The following is a 23,358-nucleotide window of genomic DNA, read 5'->3' as shown; positions in this document are numbered from 1 at the left end:
TCTAGTAATATATCCTATAGAGACATGCATATACGTGCACAAAAAAACATGCATACACATTTATTTCAAATAAATTAAGGAGATACAATTAGCAAAAAAGTAGGTTGTCACTGTAAAGCAGTATATCTTATTTAAAAGCACACATTCTAAAGAAAGAAAATTAAATCATGGTATGATTCTGAATAATAATTGTATATGGTATCATATTCTCTTACATCTGATTCAAAACAGTTAGATGAATGCATTAATCTTCTTTAAAACTAACCATATAACCCATATTTGGGAATTAGGAATGTTTCTGACTTCATCTGTCAATACGATAGACAGTACATTAGCTCAACAGATTTTCTAAATAATTACAAAAACATTCATATTTAATGAATAAGGAAAAAAGCCATTGCTGTTTTAAAATGAGTAACTTGTGTGCTTGATTCCGTAGTCTAATAATTTTAAGCACCTTTTGTTTTATCTTACAAAACATTTTATATTATAAAATATTATCTGCTATAAGGTCTTTTCTTGTGCTCAACTTATTTCCATTTCTTAATAAAAGGAAAAGACTATAAAATTTAGTAAGTAGAAAAATAAGTGAAAGGTAATTATTTTTAGTATTCTTTCTTGTATTCTTTATTGTATTATACAAAAATAAAAATCTTTATCAAAGTCCTCTCACTTTATTGATTTAAATTTTTTTTACCTCATTAAACTACTCTCTTACTTCCTCATTCTCATCAGGGAATACAAGGAAAATGGAGAAAATAAGATAAGACTTTCTCAATTTTGCCACTCAGCATGCTCTGTATTCAGTAACTACTTCTTGAGTGTCCTCCATAGTCTTAGGTACTGCACAAGGTCATAAGGATACAGCAGGGGACAAGTCAAATCTACGTTTGACCTTAAAGAACTCAGAAATTGTACTTCTTTCTTTCTTTTATTAAAGGAAAAGTTAGCTATCCAGACTGCTCAGTTAACAACAACAGTATTCCACCTCTCATCCTATCTTGTCTCCACAGAGAACTGTAGAGAAGCTACTTGAATTTGGAGAACTCCATGATCATCTATAAAAGTATAATTTCAATAGATTACATTGAAGGCAGAAGTGTAATTTCATGGGTTAGAAGTAAGCATTTGATGAGGAAACAAGATGCATTGTTTTCATGTGCAGATTTGTTCAAAATAGGCTGACTTGTGAAAGAAAGAAGATAAGTAGAATGATAACCAGGAAGAACAGCAAAGTTGAGCCAAAGTATATTCAGTATAGAAGAATCCCATACATGCTTATGAATGGAGGAAAACTGGTAAGTAGAGAATGGAGAATCTAGCATAACAACAACAACAACATGCAAACATATATGTGAGGGAACAAGGTGCTGAAGGAGGTAAAATAGTTTGATTGAAGGCATAGCTTAAAAGTAAACTTACAAAGAATAGAAATATTTCTTCTAAAAGAGATAAAGTTGAAAAGTTGAGAGGTCAGATTTCTGAAGATGATGGATGGTCTCTACAGAGCTCTGTATAGATGATTTTCCATGGCCTCTATGATTTTTCATGGCCTCTGCAGGAGAGTCACTTGGAGACTAGAAAATCAGGAGTCTAAATAATTAACTAGTTAAGAAATTTAAAATTTGTTTTGAACTAACTTTTTTAACGCCCTAAGGAAGAAATGTGAAAAGTTTTATTCTATCTCTAACAATGGCTCTGAAATAAACATTGAGTTCTTACAATGACTACGCCCTGCTAATTTTCAATAGGGTAACTTATGTATTCTTACATCAATCCTGGGAGGCTAATGCCATTTATCAACTAATTACACAAATGAGACAACTGAGTCAGAAAGTTGTTCAAGTAAAATTTCAATCTGAGAAGTTTAATTCCAACACTCTTAATCATGAATATATATTTCCTCTGAGCTTATTTCCACAAGACATATTAGGATACTAGTAAATAAGTTTAATTCATATTTACTAATGATACAGGAAAAGGGCAGGGAAGTTCTGGTTACAGAATGGCGTTGTCCCTGGTGAGGGTCCACCCTCGGGCCTGTGCCCACGGACCTAAGTGAGAACAGCACTCCTATTTTTGCGCCCAAATGTTCCATTTTCCAAGACCACTCTGGCCCACCAGGTCCCCCATCCTGTGCCTATAAAAACTCTGAGACACTAGCAGGCACCCAGACACAGGCAGCTGGACATTGAGAGGAACACACCAGCAGAAAAGCACACCAACAGATGCTATGTTTGCCATTGATGGCAGAATGGTACAGCCACTGATGGCAGAACGATGCAGATGTCATGGAATTTGGCTGAGGGTGGTCAGAGAAGAGCCCAGCCACTAAGCCCACTGAGCTGCCTGACTCCAGGGGAAGACTACCTTCCTACTCCATCCCCTTTCTGGCTCCCCATCCATCTGCTGACAGCTATTTCCACCACTCAATTAAAAACTTTGCACCCATCTTCCAAACCCACGTATGATCTGATTTTTTCAGTACACTAAGGCAAGAACCCAGGATACAGAAAGAAAGCCCTCTGTCCTTGTGATAAGGCAGAAGGTCTAAGTGGGCTGATTAACACAAGCCCCCTGTAGACACATAAGCTGAAAGAGCACACTAACACTCGTTCACTGGGGCTTCGGGAGCTGTAAACACTCAACCCTAGATGCTGCCGTAGGGTCCACATTCCCCACTACCTGTCCATATGCATGCTTCCCCTAGGGGTTTGAGCTTTGGGACAACAAAAAAGTGAGCCACATCACCCATTGCATACCCTGTGAGGGGGGGATAAGAGAACTTTTCCTGTTTCACCTGAGGGCTCATCCAGGATCTTGTAAGGTGAATGTGAAAGCAAAACTGCAGGATCTGCCTCTTTTCCAAAACACTACCACCTCTCTCTCATTCCTGTGAGTAAAAGGCTCTGTTTCCCATCATGGAGTTTTAACCACCCTAACCAGGCTAGTTAAACACCCCAGACTTCATATCTTGTCTCTCTCTCACTGTTTGAAATGACTCTTATCTCTTCCTTTATGATATTAAGAGTTTTGTTACAGGCTACAGCAATGTTACTAAGTAAAATGAGCATTTGATTCAGCTGCCAAAAGTGCAAATCAGACCAACTGTAGAGGTACACTGACTCAGCCTCTACTCAAAAAGCCACAGGCAAGCATGGCTCCAGGTACCTATGCCTCACTCTTTTTCCTCCCAGGTCAGGTGCCTGGGCATGTCCACAGCATGTAAAGGCCATGCCCAACAGCCACATTTAAATTGCTTTGCCATTTTAAGAAACACATGAAATCACACTCTACTGAGAGTTTCAAGTGTGAAATAAGCAATAAAAAGTATCTTCGGGAGAGCACATGGAAACAGCACCTAAATTGTACCACCTTGAAGAAGTTAGTAACTGGGAAAGAACTAGGAAAAAAATTTATGTATATCAGTACTGTGGGAAACAGTTTGACCATTTTGAACATTTTAAAGAACATTTTTGAAAACACACAAGTGAAAAACATTTTGACTGTCTAAATCATCATTAATGATTTGCTAGAAATACCATTCTCAAAGGTCACCTCACTGCATGCCAAACTAGAGTAGGGGCAAAAAAAGGAAGAAGCTCTATGAATGCTAGGTCTGTGACAGTGTATTTAACAGCTAGGACCAGTTCAAAGATCACTTGATAATACACACTAGAGATAAACCCAACCATTGTACTTTATGTGACTTGTGATTTATGCAATGAAATGAATTAAGGAGACATCTTAGTGATACTCAAATATTTCAGAGCATCTAGTAACAGAAGAAGTTCTTTCAGAAGAAACAGGTGTGCAAACTGAACCTGTAACATCAGTGACTATTATGGAACAAGTTGGGAAGGTGCATGTGCTACCATTGCTTCAGGTCCAGATGGATTCAGCACAAGTGACTGTGGAACAAGTCCATCCAGATCTGCTTCAGGACAGCTAGGCACATGGCTCACACATGAGTGAGCGTTCAGAGCAGGTCCAAGTGAGTTATCTAGAAGTGGGTTGAATTCAGACTGAAGAAGGTCTGAAGTGAACTGAAGAAGACTGAAGAAGGTACATGTAGAGGAGCTGCATGGTGAACAGGTAAATCAGATGCCAGTGGAAGTACAAACTGCTCTTGTAGAAGCAGATTTGGACCATGTGACCCCAGAAATCATGAACCAAGAGGAAAGCGAGCCTAGCAAAACAGATGCTGCTGAGGCTGCCAGAGAAGATCACGAAGATACTGAGGATTTACAGACCAAGCCAACAGTGGATTCTGAAGTGAAAAGGCAGAGAATGAGGACAGAACAGCTATGCTGCTTTTAGAATGAAATAACACATGAATATATTTTTTTCATTTACCTGTTGGAGTTTTGAACGGATTATGAGCACTATGACTGTCCTTAAGCTAACAGGCAAATGGACCAATGTTAAGCTGTTTCCTGGTGTGCTGAACTGTTTCTGCTAAAACAAATTGATTCCCCTCCATCCAATTAATGCCACAGAGGAGGAGATTTTTCCATAACTGAAGGGGAATTTTGAGAAGTATATTACTAGAAACCTAAATGGATTATATTCTTATATAGATGGGTACGAATGTATCTACTTTCACTGTGGTCAGAGTTCTTCCTTTTCTCTTCCCCAGGTCATGTCCATTCTCAAATTTTTCCATACTGTAAAGTCAAACTTAAATCATTAGAATGCAGGTTTATGTATTCAAATGCATGTTAGAAAATTGAATATATAGGAAACACAAGGCTGCATCATAAAAACTACATTGTTAATGTACAGTTAATTTTGGCTTCTGGCTTTCTTTAGTTTGAAAAAACGTTCTTGTCTATCCCAGTAGTCAGAGATGACATCTCTGCAACAGAAAGAGTGGTGGAGGCAAAATTCTAGAATGTTAAAAAAAAAAAATACACACCCCTGTGCCTTTTCAAAACCAAATAAGTTCTATAAAGCATCTCTGGTTCTTTAAAAGTTTATGTTGTAGAATAAACATTCTTCTCAGCACCACATCACACATATTCCAAAACTGACCACATAGTTGGAAGTAAAGCACTCCTCAGCAAATGTAAAAAAACAGAAATTATAACAAACTGTCTCTCAGACCACAGTGCAATCAAACTAGAACTCAGGATTAAGAAACTCATTCAAAACCGCTCTACTAAATGGAAACTGAACAACCTGCTCCTGAATGACTACCGGGTATATAACGAAATGAAGGCAGGAATAAAGATGTTCTTTGAAACCAATGAGAACAAAGATACAACATATCAGAATTTCTGGGATGCATTTAAAGCAGTGTGTGAGGGAAATTTATAGCACTAAATGCCCACAAGAGAAAGCAGGAAAGATCTAAAATTGACAACCTAACATGACAATTAAAAGAACTAGAGAGTAAGAGCAAACACATTCAAAAGCTAGCAAAAGGCAAGAAATAACTAAGATCAGAGCAGAACTGAAGGAGATAGAGACACAAAAAAAAACCTTCAAAAGTCAATGAATCCAGGAGCTGGTTTTTTGAAAAGACCAACAAAATTGATAGACTGCTAGCCAGACTAATAAAGAAGAAAAGAGAGAAGAATCAAATAGACACAATAAAAAACGATAAAAGGGATATCACCACTGACCCCACAGAAATACAAACTACCATCAGAGAATACTATAAACACCTCTATGCAAATAAACTAGAAAAACATAGAAGAAATGGATAAATTCCTGGACATACACACTCTCCCAAGACTAAACCAGGAAGAAGTTGAATCCCTGAATAGACCAATAACAGGCTATGAAATTCAGCCAATAATTAATAGCCTACCAACCAAAAAAAGTCAAGGACCAAACGGATTCACAGCCGAATTCTACCAGAGGTACAAGGAGGAGCTGGTACCATTCCTTCTGAAACTATTCCAATCAATAGAAAAAGAGGGGATGCTCCCTAACTCACTTTAAGAGGTCAACGTCATCCTGATACCAAAGCCTGGCAGAGACACAAAAAAAAGGAGAACTTTAGACTAACATCCCTGATGAACATCGATGCAAAAATCCTCAACAAAATACTGGCAAACCGAATCCAGCAGCACATCAAAAAGCTTATCCACCATGATCAAGTGAGTGTCATCCCTGGGATGCGAGGCTGGTTCAACATACGCAAATCAATAAACGTAATCCAGTATACAAACAGAACCAAAGACAAAAACCACATGATTATCTCAATACATGAGGAAAAGGCCTTTGACAAAATTCAACAGCCCTTCATGCTAAAAACAATCAATAAATTCGGTATTGATGGAATGTATCTCAAAATAATAAGAGGTATTTATGACAAACCCACAGCTAATACCATACTGACTGGGCAAAAACTGGAAGCATTCCCTTTAAAAACTGGCATAAGACAGGGATGACTTCTCCCACCACTCCTATTCAACATAGTGTTGGAAGTGCTTGCCAGGGCAATCAGGCAGGAGAAAGAAATAAAGGGTATTCAATTAGGAAAAGAGGAAGCCAAATTGTCCTTGTTTGTAGATGACATGATTGTATTAGAAAACCCCATCATCTCAGCCCGAAATCTCCTTAAGCTGAAAAACAACTTCAGCAAAGTCTCAGGATACAAAATCAATGTGCAAAAGTCACAAGGAGAACTATAAACCACTGCTCAGTGAAATAAAAGAGGATGCAAAAAAATGGAAGAACCATGCTCATGGATAGGATGAATCAATACTGTGAAAATGGCCATACTGCCCAAGGTAATTTATAGATTCAATGCCATCCCCATTAAGCTACCAATGACTTTCTTCACAGAATTGGAAAAAAACTACTTTAAAGTTCATATGGAACCAAAAAAGAGCCCACATAGCCAAGTCAATCCTAAGCCAAAAGAACAAAGCTGGAGGCATTACGCTACCTGACTTCAAACTATACTACAAGGCTACAGTAACCAAAACAGTATGGTACTGGGTACCAAAACAGAGATACAGACCAATGGAACAGAACAGAGCCCTCAGAAATAATACCACACATCTACAGCCATCTGATCTTTGACAAACCTGACAGAAACAAGAAATCGGGAAAGGATTCCCTATTTAATAAATGGTGCTGGGAAAACTGTCTAGCCATATGTAAAAAGCTGAAATTGGATCCCTTCCTTACATCTTATACAAAAATTAATTCAAGATGGATTAGAGACTTAAATGTTAGACCTAAAACCATAAAAACCATAGAAGAAAACCTAGGTAATACCATTCAGGACATAGGCATAGGCAAGGACGTCATGACTAAAACAGCAAAAGCAATGGCAACAAAAGCTAAAATAGACAAATGGGATCTAATTAAACTAAAGAGCTTCTGCACACCAAAAGAAACTACCATCAGAGTGAATAGGCAACCTACAGAATGGGAGAAAATTTTTGCAATCTATCATCTGATAAACGGCTACTATCCAGAACCTACAAAGAATTCAAACAAATTTACAAGAAAAAAAAAACCCCATCAAAAAGTGGGCAAAGGATATGAACAGACACTTCTCAAAAGAAGACATTCATACAGCCAACAGACACATGAAAAATGTTCATCATCACTGGCCATCAGAGAAATGCAAATCAAAACCACAATGAGATACCATCTCACATCAGTTAGAATGGCCATCATTAAAAAATCAGGAAACTACAGGTGCTGGAGAGGACATGGAGAAATAGGAACACTTTTACACTGTTGGTGGGACTGTAAACTAGTTCAACCATTGTGGAAGACAGTGTGGCGATTCCTCAAGGATCTAGAACTAGAAATACCATTTGACCCAGCCATCCCATTACCGAGTATATACCCAAAGGATTATAAATCATGCTGCTATAAAGACACATACACATACATATGTGTGCATGTGTCCTTACAGCAGCATGATTTATAATCCTTTGGGTATATTCCCAAATGATTATATATGTGTGTGTATTGTGCACACATATTTATTATTGCAGCACTATTCACAATAGCAAAGACTTGGAATCAACCCAAATGTCCATCAGTGACAGACGGGATTAAGAAAATGTGGTACATATACACCATGGAATACTATGCGGTCATAAAAAAGGATAAGTTCATGTCCTTTGTAGGGACATGGATGCAGCTGGAAACCATCATTCTCAACTACTGCAAGAACAGAAAACCAAACACTGTATGTTCTTATTCATAGGTGGGAATTGAACAAGGAGATCACTTGGACACAGGAAGGGGAACATCACACACCGGGGCCTATTTTGGGGAGGGGGGAGGGGAGGGATAGCATTAGCAGATATACCTAATGTAAATGACGAGTTAATGGGTGCAGCACACCAACATGGCACATGTATATGCATATGTAACAAACCTGCACGTTGTGCTCATGCACCCTAGAACTTAAAAAGTATAATAAAAAATTTTTTTTTAAAGTTTATGTTGTAAGGAACAATGTAGACAATGCTATAATACTTTATATTTTTGCTTATAATGACAACTATCAGTTCTTTTTCACCTAAGATAGGTTGAGAAATTTTATTTAATGGCAGCTGAAGAGTCATTTTCAATTGGGAAAATTCATTTACATCTGTGGTAAACTTTATTTTGATTAAAAGTTGCACCAGTATTTTACCACCAGATGAAAAAAAAATGAGTATCATTTAAAACTTTATGTATTTAAAATAAAGTACAGAGAAAAACATTTATATAATTATCAGGCTTTGTTTTGAATGAAATCTTTTCCCCTGATCCTTAATGTAATAATTTTCTGCTATAACTTTTAAAGCCATACAAATAAGAGTGCTAAGCTGTGAACTTAAAAGGAGGTGTGTAAATATTTTTAATCAGTATTACTTGGAAAATAAAATATAACAAACACACAAACTAATACACTATTTTATTTACCTATTAAATATTGGGAGTTATTTACATTTTTAAAGTTTAAAATTATGAAAAAATTTACATCACATTGTTATCCTGAAAATAATATATTTTATGGGATATTCTAAGACAGAAAAACACATAGAAAAAGATAATCAGTTAATAACAAAAATCACTTTTAATTGCCACACAGATAATTTGGGTGTATACTTTTTCTAATTTTAATGCCTATAAGCACATACACAAACATATATATTACAAAAATCTCATCTTACACTTTTTTAAACCCTTTTTTGCATTAAAGACATTTTTCTATGTCGATAAAAATAAATGTTATGTCACAATTTGTAATGGCTACTTATTATTACATCTTATAGCATTATGAAAATTAAACAGACTCCTATGTTGGACACATGAATTGTCACTTTCTATTTTGCTATTATCAACAATTATGTAAGAAAAAATCTTTATAATCATCACTATGTATCTGTCAGATTGTGTCCCTTATAGTTTCCCTTTATAATTTATACTTTTATAATACATAAAATAATATAAGTTTTTGGTTCTGCTCCATTAAACTTTATTTTTAGAACTCTGTTAAATTTGTAGCTTTCTAAAATGTTTTATCTTAAAGACTAATATCTTAACGACTCACTCATTAGCTTTATTTTTCAAATATTTAATTAAAATTAAATTTTATAATTGTGATTTTGTTTGCACTTCCTTAACCTGTATGTATTTTACTTTTAGATTATTAAAATGCAGCTAATAATAACACTTACTAGTTTGGTTTTTGAGAAGATTAAGTGGGTTAATATATTCAGGGGGCTTAGAACAGCTCCTGCCACATAGTCAGCAGTGAAATACATATTTATAGTTATACTATATTTTGTTATAATAAGTATGGCATATATATATACACATACATGTACATATACATGTATTCATATATATAAGTATACAGCCATATAACTATACAAGAAGTTATTTTATATATATATATGCACATGAACTAATGAATACTTATACTTGACCTGTTTCTAAACATTTTGAATATCATCTCTGACTATTATTATTCTTTTAATATACTGCTGAGGATATGATTTGCTAATTTGATTTAAACTTTTTATTAATGTAAGTAAGCTCAATTTTAATGTTCCTTTTGTGCTATTTTATTCAAGTGTTGTTATTGAGTGTTTTTAGAATAAATTATAAATCTCATCATGATTTCCCATATTCTAGAAATATTTAATAACAAAGGAATTATTAATTATAACCAACAACTGTTACTCTTTAGGACTGGTAAAGATCACCTATGAAACAGTATATTAGTATAGCAACTCTTCTGCAGTTAGATTTTTTTTCATTTTCTCTTTTTTTTCTCCTTCCTATTTCCTCCATGGTTATACGTTTGGTTATGATTCCCAATTTACTGAATTCATCTAATCTAAGTATAACTTAGAATTCACTTATATTTTCCTAACAGACTTACAGATATTTCAAAATTTTAGTAGTCTAGATTTCTAAAAGGCTATAACCTTTTTTTTTTGTTTTGTTTTTGCTATCTCTCGATAGATCTGCTCCTCATTCCTAATGCTTTGAATCTGTATTTCATATCATTTACTTTTATTCATTTGGCTTGTCCTATGTGAATAATTGGATAATTGATTTGCACTTTCAAAAAACTAAATCAAAAACCCAATTCAAAAAAACAGTTTTTAAAAAGCCAATACTTGACTAAATTATCAGTTTTTCATTTATTTATTTGATAAACTTTTGTTTTTTTACTTTTAATTTGATAACCATAATTTTTGCTGACTTGCCTACTGCTATATCTCTCACTATCACCGGTTTTCTAGCAAGCATTCTTTCCAGTAGTTTTCACATTATAAGTGCTATGTCAACTGGTGTGCAACATTTTTCTTTATCTGTCACCCCAATGTCTTACAAGGCACATACCTTGCTTTTAAATTTTCTAGGTGTTCTTTTTGTGTTTTACTTAGAGGAATAAATTAGCATCTTTTTCTCATGGTCAGATAAGATTAGAATTGTAGATGTTAACTTTGATGCAAGGTATTTAGCACATATTTACTGTCTTTCATTTCCCTAATACACAGTTACTCAGTCTTCATTTTGATAGTCTGGGGTTTACATGCAGATTATCATCATTATACTGCCATACTCATTATTTACTATTTTAAAAATATTTGTCTTTTATATTCACTTGTACAAAAGAATTTTAAACCATACTCTCGATTTCTAAATTGTTTTCCATTCAAGTGTGAAATATTTTTCAGGTTTTTTCTCCTAATAGGTTAGATAAATGGTATATTTTCTGAACCCCTGAATGTCTAAGAATATATTTATACACCAGCATACATTAACTATCTTGCCTCTACATAAAACTGTCAGCCCACAACATAATTTCTTTTAAAATTCTGCAGACAAAATTTCTATATTATCTTCTGATATATGGAAGTGAATAGGTGAAGCCACCTAAATTTCCCCCCCTGCTCTTGGTAACCAATTTGTCCCTTTAGCCTACATATTTTTTGGCAGGACTTTTCTTAATTGTTGTAGTATAATAACTTGACTAGATAAGAGTAAACTTGGAAAATAAATCATTTGGAGTTATACATGCAGGTAAAGAAAAAATTCTCCTATGACATCTCTGATTATTGGTTATACTTATTTAACGTTCTCTGTGGGGTATACCTATTTCTGCCTCCCTACTCTCGATTCTTTACTCTGCTCTGTTTTTACTCAACATGTTATCATCTCCCAACATATTATATATATTCTTGTGTCCTAATGTTTATAATCTGTCTCCCTCCTCAGGATGTCATCTTTGAGAGAGCAGGTGTAATGTTTGCTTTGTTTATTGCTGTGTTTCCAGAACATTGAATGATACCATAGCTAGAATGCAAACAGTTTTTGACTGAATTCAAGAAATCCCACATTGGATCATCATGTATCCTGAATATTACTGAGTTTTTTTCACATTATTGTATCTTACTTAACATTTAGAATTTTTAAAACATTTTTCTATGATTTGTTTCATTTTCTGTTTAATTTTTTCATTTGTATTTATGGTGGGTGCATATTACGTGTATGAATTTATAGGCTACATGTGATGTTTGACAAGGTTGGGAAGGAAAGCAGGTGGGGAAAGGTGGGGATGGTTAATGGTTACAAAAATATAGTTAGAATGAATAAGATCTAGCATTTGATAGCACAACAGAGTGTCTCACGTAATTTTAAGCTTTATGATTTTCATCTGCATTGTCAAGAGCTGATCAAATTTATTCTTCTTCATTTTACCACTGATCGTGTCTTTAGCTATAATTCTATTCATGAATGCCTGCAAAGTGGAGTTTAATGTTTTTAGATTCTTAATTCTGTCTTATCTCTTTCCTTTGTTTTATCTCAGTCTGTATTTTGCTCCTTTTTCAAAGAAGTCATGCTTTCATGAACTGTGCTGAAGTCCTAAAATTATGCCAAGATGTGTCCACATCTCTGAAGTTATCACAAAGGTTAATATTTTTCGGTATGTTCCAGGATGTTAGAAGATAGTGGGCAGTAGTTGCAGGCACTGCTACTACTGCATCTGCATCACACAACCTGCAAGTCTTTATTTTTTTAGGTGATCCTCCTAAAAAGGTTTTATGATTGGATTATTTTCCCAAGTCGTTCTCTCTAGTTTTTCTATGCTTTGTAAGATCTGCCTGCATGTAGAAGAAGAAGTAGTGGAGACTCAGGAAAAAGTCCTCTGTTTTGCCCAGACCATCTAGAAAAAGATAGAGAAATTGATATTCAGCTTCCTCATTAACAAAAGTGTAAGTTTTCCAGGCAGAGGCAGAGTATTGAAGCATTTTCCTTCCTTTGTGTTAGGCAGTCTACGTGTGATGTAAATCTGGAGCACAATAAAAATAGGAAACGTGCTTAAAATTTTCTTATGGAAATTATTTTTGATGTATACTTACTATATTTTTCTTTAGGACTTTATTGTCAAAATTAGTTGTTATTGTTATTACAAGGTTAGACATTTTCTAGTGAATCTGAGAATTCATAAAGGCTCAAAGCTACAAATGTAAGTTTTAATTAAAGTAGTATTCAAATTTTTTGACAAAAGTTATGTACTCTAAGTGAAATAATCTAAAAATACTATAGGAAGTGTGGATATCATTTATCATGATGGAACTACTAATAACTGCAATAATTGTTTATCTATATGTCTTTTCTTCTCTGAGTATTCATTATTTACTACCTAACACCTAGCTGTAAAAATTTTAAACGTTTCACTTTTTCACCCAGATCATTTATAACATTAAAATTTAAAAAATTAATGCACTCCAGGCTTTTAAATGTTATGTATGTATATTTTTTCACTTACCATAGAGACAAGATTATTTAGTCATGAAAATGACTATCAATTCACTTATGAGCAACTACAAATCTGTTCCTTGCAAATAAAGCCAAAGAAACTGCAAAATACTCAAGGCCACACTAATTTCTCTTCTCTTTGAAAATCTACTGTATGGTATTTACTTATTAGCAAATTCATAACACAAAATATTCTGTGGATAAAACTGCCAGAAGGGACCTTAGAGATGATCAAGTCCAATGTACAAATGAGAGACCGGAACCACAGAGACCTATTCAAGATTTCAAAGCCAGCTAACCCTAGAACACAGGTCCTCCCATTTCGTATCTAGTTTTGCTTTTTCAGCCAAACAGAAAGGTATTTAAGGACAGATATCATGTCCTCTGGGTCCTAGTAACCTCCTCCACACATATAATATTGATAGGAAATTTAAAACTGCTTTAATGTTGATATATGATGGATGATGAACAAGACATGCTTTTCGGTTTTTTGTTCTAGCTTGACTGTGTGGTGAAGTAGCCATTACGTACTAATCTCTGGTGTGGCAAATAAAAGCAACAGCCCTCAAGTTTTTCTCTTAAGATTACATCAGAAAATAGATAGAGGAGACAGGTATAGTGGCTCACGCCTGTAATCCAAGCACTTTGGGAGACCTAGGCAGGCAGATCACCTGAGGTCAGGAGTTCGAAACCAGCCTGGCCAACATGGTGCAACCCCGTCTCTACTGAAAATACAAAAATTAGCCACCAGGCATGGTGGCGTATGTCTGTAGTCCCAGCTACTAGGGAAGCTGAGGCAGCAGGACAGCTTGAACTTGGGAGACAGAGATTGCAGTGAGCCAAGACTGCACCACTGCACTCCAGCCTGGGCAACACAGTGAGACCCTGTCTCAGTTTTTAAAAAAAAAAAGAAAAAAAGGAAGGAAGGAAGGAAGGAAGGGAGGAAGGGAGGGAGGGAGGGAGGGAGGGAATATATTATTGGGTTATAATAATAATTAGAAAACATCTCAAAATTTAGAAAGCATACCCATAAACATCATCTCATTAAATTCTTCAACAGCCTTGCATGCTAAACATTGTATTATCTCTAAATTATTAATAAGAAAAAAATCCAAAGCCTAAGTAACTAGCTCAAGTTTGCAAAGCTAATGAGTGTGAAGGCAAGAAATTAAACTTACTCTATTTCATTAAAAAGTTTAAATTATATTACATCTCCATAGACTAATGCTGTTTATTAAATCCTATCAAAATACTTCTGCATTCAATGCTACCAAAGTCAAAGTTATAACTATTACACAACATTCAACAGGACTATAACCTAAAATGTAAACTCACTTATCACTTAAATGTATCAATGACCGTAATAAAGACATTTATTTTCATTGCTATATCACTATATATAGGCATAGATAGGGTGAAGGAAAAGATTTTATGCAGCAGTAAGTAATAATGAAAATCAAAAGAGTAGTATCTTTGATAATTTCACACATATCACCTAAGAAATAGCTGCTCAATTTTCCTCAAAAAAATCTACAGGGAGTTTTCATACAGAGCTCAAACTAGCTAAGGAACCACTTGGTTCAACAAGCTCTCTTTCTATACTGATGGTTAGCATTGAAACATACTGCCACCTTATGACAATTCTTTTTATATCTTAATTTTCAGAATATTGTTTTAAAAATAAATCTTCACCAGGAATATGGCCATAATGTCTAGAAATTATCTGGAATTTATTTGAGATTTTTAAGTTATTAGCTCTATTGAAAGCAACCTGAGAGAAAAACACTACATTTAAAAGAGTATTTTTAGATTTTGAACAAAGCAATAATTTTGACATGGTTTCACAAGGATTTTTAAATCCAAGAATCAGGCATATAACTGATTACATGCTGGCAATTGACCTAAAATTTAGAATCTATTTTTCCAATAACAGTTTAAGAAGTTATATTCAAGTATTTTCCCTTATTCTCTCTATAATTTTGCAAACACACACACACACACACACACACACACACACACAGACAGACTTACAAGCTGCAATAGCTTAGATTTGAAGAAAGTACAGGGAAAATAAAGACTAAACTTTAAAAAGGACTGTAAACATAAATAAATACATTAGTGTGTGAAATTTACAAGGAGACAAAACTACTACAAAATTACTACTACCACAAAATAAAGTATCTGCCTATATGTAAAACTCTTTTTGAGTATCCACAGTAGAAATTTCCATTGTACCATGAAACATGAAGCTTTTATACAGGGGCAGGTTTATTTTTCTCTGTGGATCCAGTGATTCATGTTTGTAATGGGTTCTCTGTTTCCCTTTTTGCATTAGTTGCTAATGTACTTTTAGAATAATTTATTTTTCATCTTTATCAACTATATAAGAAATCATTGCATGCATTTTGTACAGTATTATCACTCCCGGTCGCATCTTTTTTTTCTGCCTTATTTTCACTTTGGCCTGGTAGTACCATTTACTTTATGTAATAACTTGGTTCTATGGAAAAATAAGAATTTAGAAGTTGAACAACTAGAATCAACTCTAACTTTGACTAGCTATAGGGCCATGATCAGTTACTTTGACTCTAGGATAAACTATAGATTGTATATTCATAAGTTGTGACTAAAAATACCTTTAGAGATATCATATTTATCGGGTGCCTAATATATAACGGATACTTACATAACTTAATTTCTACATTGTTTGATTTCAGTGAAGCTTCTAAAATCAACTTATGTTTTCTAATTACATTTAATGCAGTTGTGTTCTCCCACAAAAGCAGTTTTTAAATCAATGATGTCTTGGAATTGAGGAAAAAGACTATTAACTTATTGTACCGTACTTTTGTAATCACCTTTGTGTTCTTTTCAAACTAAAGCAGAATTACTAACAAAAACATTTCAATAAAATGCTCAGTTGCAGTTAAATCATAAATGGGGAAAAATTAGAAACTACTGAACAAATAAAGGCTATGATGAAGACATTGACGTTGTTTTGAGAAAAAAGTTGACAATTCACTAAACTTTTCCATATGTTATGAACATTGAAAATTCACTAAAACTTGTTTAAACTTCATGCACAAAGGGACAATAAATTTTTTTAAAAGTCATGCACAATAACATAATGCTTAGTTTAATTACTGATTTGCTGTCTGCCCAAAGTTTTAATCAAGAGAGTTCTTACATGTGGGTAACAATGATGACATCTGTAAAAGTTAGTGCCACGTTTAACTCCTCCAGGCACTAGAGCACCTGGTGACGCCACAGGGAAGAAATCATGGATACTTCTTGAACATACTGCAACAGCTGTCAACTCAGAAGGAGGTATATTCTAAGTTCTACCAAGCAAGTAGTACTCTACAAAACCTCATTCTGTCCCTTCTTTTAACTGAACAGAAGCCAGATGGAAACATGCAACTTGTCAAATTGCAAATGAAGAATTACTATAAATTGTATTGTATGGATCTCTGGGTGTTCACCACTAAAAATTTGGTCGTTCAATTTGCAGAGTAATTTCACTGACATTTAAAGAAAACTAAAGATGCTTGATGTTATTTCAGGTAAAGACACTGTCATATTTTTAAGAGAATACACCAAGATAAAGACTATGAAAATATGAGCATAACTTTAACATAACAGCAGGACAAATAACTAACAGGCATCATTCTGGAAGCTTCATAATCTCCAGAATGACTACAACTGCAGCTCTCATGAGAGTTAATTGGACAATCTGCTTGGAGCACACAGCCATGGAAAACCAAGAAGACAAGCTGTATTATTCACAATATAGCAGTCTTAGCTATACTCTTATGGCTGGCTAAACTTCCACCTGTATCTCCATTATAGACTTCTATTTCCATCCATTGTATGTGATTACCATAAATGTTTAAACATTTTGAGGAAATATTCATTGTAAGTGTATACAAAAGTCAAAACTAATAATTTTGCTTTATACTTTTGGTACAAAAATTACCTATGATTTTAAGACTACCATTTGTTTGATAAAATTAAACATATGTAGTTATTTCATATTTAGAGTGTAAGCATTACTATTTCTGAGATGCCCCAGGGAATGTTTTTATTTGCTCATCCATTCTTGTATGTCCACATACAAACATCCACTGAGCATCTACTGTATGACATGTTCCATGCATGTTTAGTTACATAAAGACATCCTTTCAACATCATTAAACATTTCTTTAACAACTAGAGTCTTGTTTAGGGTAGAAAAAATGACCTGCAAGTTCTGAAACAAAATGATTTATATCAACCTGAATCACATCCTAAACGTATATGTGATCCTAATGATGTGATAAAGATCACTGAGCCTCTGAGAGTATCCATTAACATATCTCCCAAAACTGTGGTACAAGTATTTCTTAGCAGCTTTAAATGATACACATTATTTGCTTATCTTCTAAATAAACCCTAAAAATTATATAAATGATTTTAACAAGTCAACTCACATTTTTTCTATACCAATAATGCATTTTAATGTGGTTAATCAGCACTAAATAATATTTCAAATGCTTATAAATTTAGATACACCTTAGCTCAATAACCACACCATGCATGTCCACAGAGGAGAAGACTGAGTCTTAGCAAAGGCTGAAAAAGCTGCTTAAGATCACACAGTAACAGGATATGTGGTTCTGACTGATTCGCTTTAGCATCAGGCCTGCGTCTCATTCCAATCCTTTATTCTTCGATAAATCTCTTAGACCAAAAAGTGCAACACTGAAAGGTATTAGTCCAAGGTAACCATGTAGGGACAGAAAGATAAATTTTAAGTTGTTGAGGAAGTAAACTCAGACACCTTTTACTGCTCTCTCTCTTCCTCATTCTCTCACACTAATAGACATGATTAAACCACTGCAAACAAAGGACTGTGGAGGATGCTTTCTCCATACCGCCTGGTTCCCTGTGCATTACATAAATCATGGTGGCAGAACTATTGGCCTATACCACCTCTGTTATCTTCATTTCTCTACAGATTTGCCTTTCTTTCAAACCTACTATTCCATTTTATTCTGTAGCCTCAGACAGCTGTCTTTGCAGCACAACGGACAGCAGTCACTGAGACCTTGCTTGTGGCATGTTCTATGGAAGTCCACATCCCTTGCAGCTGCCTTTCCTGGATCACGGGACCCCCATCACAGTGAGATCTTCCCTATCTACAGGTAGAGGACTGGGAATTATACATTTGCTGGGGGCATTGCCGTGCATACTCACTTCAATTCCCATCTTACCAAACTGTATTCTAATTTTATTCATTTCCCTGTTTAGATTTAAAACGTTCAGTAAAAGCACAGAAAGTAAAAGCAGTATAAAGGCAAGATCAGTGAATGAAAAACAACTCAGAAATTGACCACAAATTCAGTGCTACTTTATACGCCACTCCCTTCTATCTTTAATAGTATTCATTAAATGTCTCAGTCATTTATAAAGAGTAAATTATTTTCCTTTGATACCTTTGACAGAATAAATGGTCAAAGTCCTTTGTTACTTTTGTCTGTATGAGTCAGGGCTGAGAAAGTTCCCTAGATACCAGGTGGCAGTATCCTCAGGGTGATACCATGGTTCACCCTGATGTGAGCCATGTGAGCCAACACAGTAAAGGCACAGTTCTAGGGGAATATGCAATACTGTGGTGGGCACTGGATAATTCTGAAAGCATGGGGTAGGAGTGTGTTGGAGAGAACCACCAAATGCTAGCTGTTATAATCCCTGTGTTACTCATCTCTCAAATGTCCCCTTTCTATTTCTTACAGAGCCAAAGCTGTTGAACAGGAAAAGATAGAAAGCTGATTTTTAACAAAAGTATTACTCGAATGATCATGACTATAAATAATTGGCCTCTTCCAAAATGAAAAAGAACTCCATGCCCTAGTTGTACAGGAATAGGTATTGATCATTCTACTTAAAAGTAATACTTTTATACAAGATGACTTACACCACAGAAAATCAGATGTGTTTTATCGGGTTTGGCAAGTAGGGACTGCTACTCCAGGGGAGATGTTTCCAAATAAGGAAAGAATACAGCTTTGTTATTTTATTTTATTATTTATTTATCTATTTATTTATTTTTTGAGATGGAGTCTTGCGCTATCGCTCACGCTGGAATGCAGTGACATGATCTCGGCTCACTGCAACCTCCACTTCCTGGATTCAAGCGATTCTCTTGTCTCACCCTCCCGAGTAGCTGGGATTACAGGCACCCGCCACCACACCTGGCTAATTATTGTGTTTTGGAGATGGGGTTTCACCATGTTAGCCAGGCTTCTGACTTCAGGTGATCTACCTGCCTTGGCCTCCCAAAGTGCTGAGATTACAGGTGTGAGCCACCCCACCCGGCCTTATTTTATTTTTAATCAAAGATAAGGAGGCATCATTTATTAGAGGTAGTTTCCAACAACAAAGTTGCAGATTTGGAAGACAACTCATTCAAAGAAAGGCCACACCTTTCTTATGGTCAGTAATTTATTCTAGATCCCAAGTCTAACCCAATATCATGGTAACAGAAAGCATCAGCTTTTCCCTGCAATCTCTCATTCTTCTAGTAAAACAATGGTTCCCATGACAATAGATGTTACCTCAGCAGAAGCAACTTCAGAGTAGAGGCAATAAACATATCTTGGCTTAATAACCAGGGAGGAAACTACACTGGCAGTATTATCCTCTCACTTTATTTTTGTTGTTAGTAATAGAAGTAATAGGTTATAACAGATATTAGTCACATTATCAGCCATCTAATATGCAATACTTGACTTCAATTGACTTTCTCTTCCAAAGAGACTATGAGTGTTAAACATATGAGGAATACTAAAAAGCAAAATGGGGGACATGACAATTCCTGCTAATTGCCATTCATTACCTCTCCAAACAACTGTATTTCCTTAGATATAAGCCATGCTTTTCTTTCTTTTTTTTTTTTTTTTGATTACTCTTACAGTGTAAATAAAACCAATTTCTCAGCTCTTTATACCAATAGTTGAGAGTGTAGATATCTATTTAGTAACCGAGCTTCCCTGGCAAGAAGCTCTAGGGGATATATGAAGTAGATCTCTAGATGAAGAGGACATAAAGAACAAGAGAACACACTTCAGTCTCAAGTGTTTTAAACAAATGTAAATATATGAAGTTTTACAAGGCTAAACTGTCTTTCTCAAGAAGTGTAGTACAAAATGTTCTGGGTGGTTCTCATTTAACAAAATAGGCGATTACTTTACCGAGAAAGTAAATCCAGTTTATATTTCTTATTACTCACATGGGCACTATGGAAGCACCCTCTCTCATAAATGATCTGTGTTCAAATCTACCTACCTTTCTCTTACTTCCTTTTCAGAAGGTCTCTTCTAACTACTGTGAAAAACATGCAAGGGATGCATATTAGCAGATTAACCCGAGCTATCCAATGTGACATTGTTATGAGACTGGGATTTTACTGTCATCTATATCACCTTCTTTAGAGCTGATTTTTTACAGAGTTAAATAGACACTAACAAAGGCAGCCAATACATAAAATTATACGTCCAGAAGAATTTTAATGACAAACAGAAGCTAGGAAAACAATTCCTGCACTGGTTACTTTTGTGTCAGGATATAATATGCTTAAAAGTAAGAAAGACAATAAGCTATTTGTAAAATACAATTTTTTTATAATTTCATGGTATTCTGTTTTTAATAAATGCAAATACATTTATTCATTTTTTGCTGTCTAATGAGAACTATTCACATCCTGTTGTTTAGTAAAGTCATTAGATTATAGCTAACACAAACTTTAATTTGTAGAAAGAAAAAATATAGCAGCATAGCAAAATATACTTGCATTCTGCATAAGCTTCAAACACCACAAAGTCCATTGAACATTTAATTGAATAATTATGCATATTTAATTTGTTATTTTGATAATGTATAACATATAAAAGTAATTTACTGAATATGAGAAAGGTAAAAATCTATCTCCCTGAGATACAGTATGCGCCACACAGATTTCCTCTGTGTCTTCTTCATACTGTCAAATGAATCAGTTTGGATCACTGTTTTATGTTATGCATATTATTCAATTTGAATATATATTTAAAGTGGTATTTTACAAATGGAAGAAAATAATTACTTACACACATATTTGTGATTCGAAGCTTTCAACAGGCAATGACACTCATCCATCAACAGTCTTCAGTGCCATATGTTTTTATAGCAGTTCTCTAAACATGAATAGAACCTAAATATGCAGTGAGTTTCAAGCATATCATACACCCCGTGTTCATTAATAGATCTTTATACTGGCCACAAGAGAGATTATCTTTTCTATTGGGTCACTGACTCTTCACTGCAAAGATATCTTCCCAATTTGGCCTTTAAATCTTAGGTCGACAATATACCTCACCCAAATACAAAAAAAAAAAAAAAAGAAAAGAAAAGGGATTCAACTTCTCTCCCAAAATACTGAATTTAAGACAATCAGAGAAGATGAATGGCAATTAAATTCTATTACTCTAAAAAGAACAAGGGCAAATTTTAGAAAAACATTCCTCTCTATTTTACATGTTTATCAGCAAACAACACTTTACCAATTCTAACAAGCTTGATGATTGGTGCCTTACAAAATTTACATTTCTAATGAAATTCATGGATTCTTTTAATGTACAGATGAAAAAAGTGTGATATGTAAAAATGTGGACATTTGTGACTTGTAATTGACCTTCACTTTTAAGCAAAAGACATCACCCTTATAAATGATTTTTTTTTTTTTTTTTTTTTTGAGAGAGAGTCTTGCTCTGTTGCCCATGCTGGATGGAATGCAGTGCCACGATCTCGGCTCACTGCAAGCTCCGCCTCCTGGGTTCACGCCATTCTCCTGCCTCAGCTTCCCAATTAGCTGGGACTACAGGCGCCTGCCACCACGTCCGGCTAATTTTTTGTATTCTTAGTAGAGACAGGGTTTCACCGTGTTAACCAGGATGGTCTCAATCTCCTGACCTCATGATCCGCCCGCCTCAGCCTCCCAAAGTGCTGGGATTACAGGCGTGAGCCACCGTGCCCGGCCATAAATGATTTTTTTTTTAAGCACAAAGATAAAATGTGCTTAGTCAATTCTGAATTATTGTAATGTTCTCATTTAAAAGCCACCATCTATCAAAGATTATCTTATTTTATATCAAAGGAACATCCATTAAATATTTATCCTTCTCATCCTGGAAATGTGCTCACACACAAGATGAGGGCCCTACCTGAGGAGACATTTGTATAAGTCATTTTATTAGCTCATCTCTGAATAAAATAGAATAGACACCGGAAGTTTACACCTAAAGAGCAGCACTCTTTTTAGGCTGAAGAGTGTGATTTCTGAAGGCCAATATTAAATTACACATTCTGAAGCCAATGAGTTAACTTAATTATCTTGGAAACAAGGCGTTACTACTTATTTTGTTTGACCTAAAATTAGCAAACATTTGCAAAGGGAAAGCTTGTTAAAATATAGCATATACCTGAAAGAATTTGGGTGGAAATAAAAAGCTAATTAGTACATAACTAGTGAGGGATAAAATTGTGTAAACTGTTCTCTTTTTGCATGGAAGTTTCTAACTTCTAGACTAGTTAACCATTGCTTCATATTTTATGCTTTATTTCTCCGGCTTTGAGAAAAAAACAAAACAAACAAACAACAACAAAAACAAACAGGTCACTATGAACTAAGAACAGTCCTTAAAATATTAATGCATTCTCCCATTTTCTATACAATAGTAATGAAAAAAAGTGAACATTTGGTCAATTACAGAAAATACTACTACAGATTTCAAGTTATATATGCACACAAATAATACCTAAATTCAGAAAGAAAATAAAGCCTCTCATCTTGTTTTACAGATTTCCCAGTAGGATACTTCATATTGGCAGTGAAAATATTTGAAAGCATAACTTAATAAGCCATAATTGCATCAACATCTAAAGTAAAATGAAATAAGTGAGACTTTTATACTAAACAGTGAAATAGATCATAATGAAAACACTTTGGAAATAAAGAAGTTTCAAGATGCTGTATCACAACTGCTGGCTTAAATTGTCAACCTGCATTTCTAGCCTGCATTTAGAATAATGGCA

The 23,358-nt window shown here is 34.7% G+C and overlaps 1 protein-coding gene and 1 pseudogene across 5 annotated transcripts in view; one reads left to right on the top strand and one right to left on the bottom strand.

The window, feature by feature from the left end:
• The window catches only part of DPYD (dihydropyrimidine dehydrogenase), an 881,134-nt gene that overhangs the window by 712,094 nt on the left and 145,682 nt on the right, over positions 1–23,358 (bottom strand). The gene's annotated exons all lie outside the window — the stretch shown is intronic.
• LOC117076085 lies at positions 3,254–4,325 on the top strand (annotated as a pseudogene).

The sequence above is a fragment of the Trachypithecus francoisi genome, unplaced genomic scaffold, assembly GCF_009764315.1.
Source record: "Trachypithecus francoisi isolate TF-2019V2 unplaced genomic scaffold, Tfra_2.0 Lachesis_group5, whole genome shotgun sequence".
Taxonomy (NCBI): domain Eukaryota; kingdom Metazoa; phylum Chordata; class Mammalia; order Primates; family Cercopithecidae; genus Trachypithecus; species Trachypithecus francoisi.
Note: the sequence above shows the minus strand (reverse complement) of the source record. Positions and strands in the feature narration are given on the sequence as shown.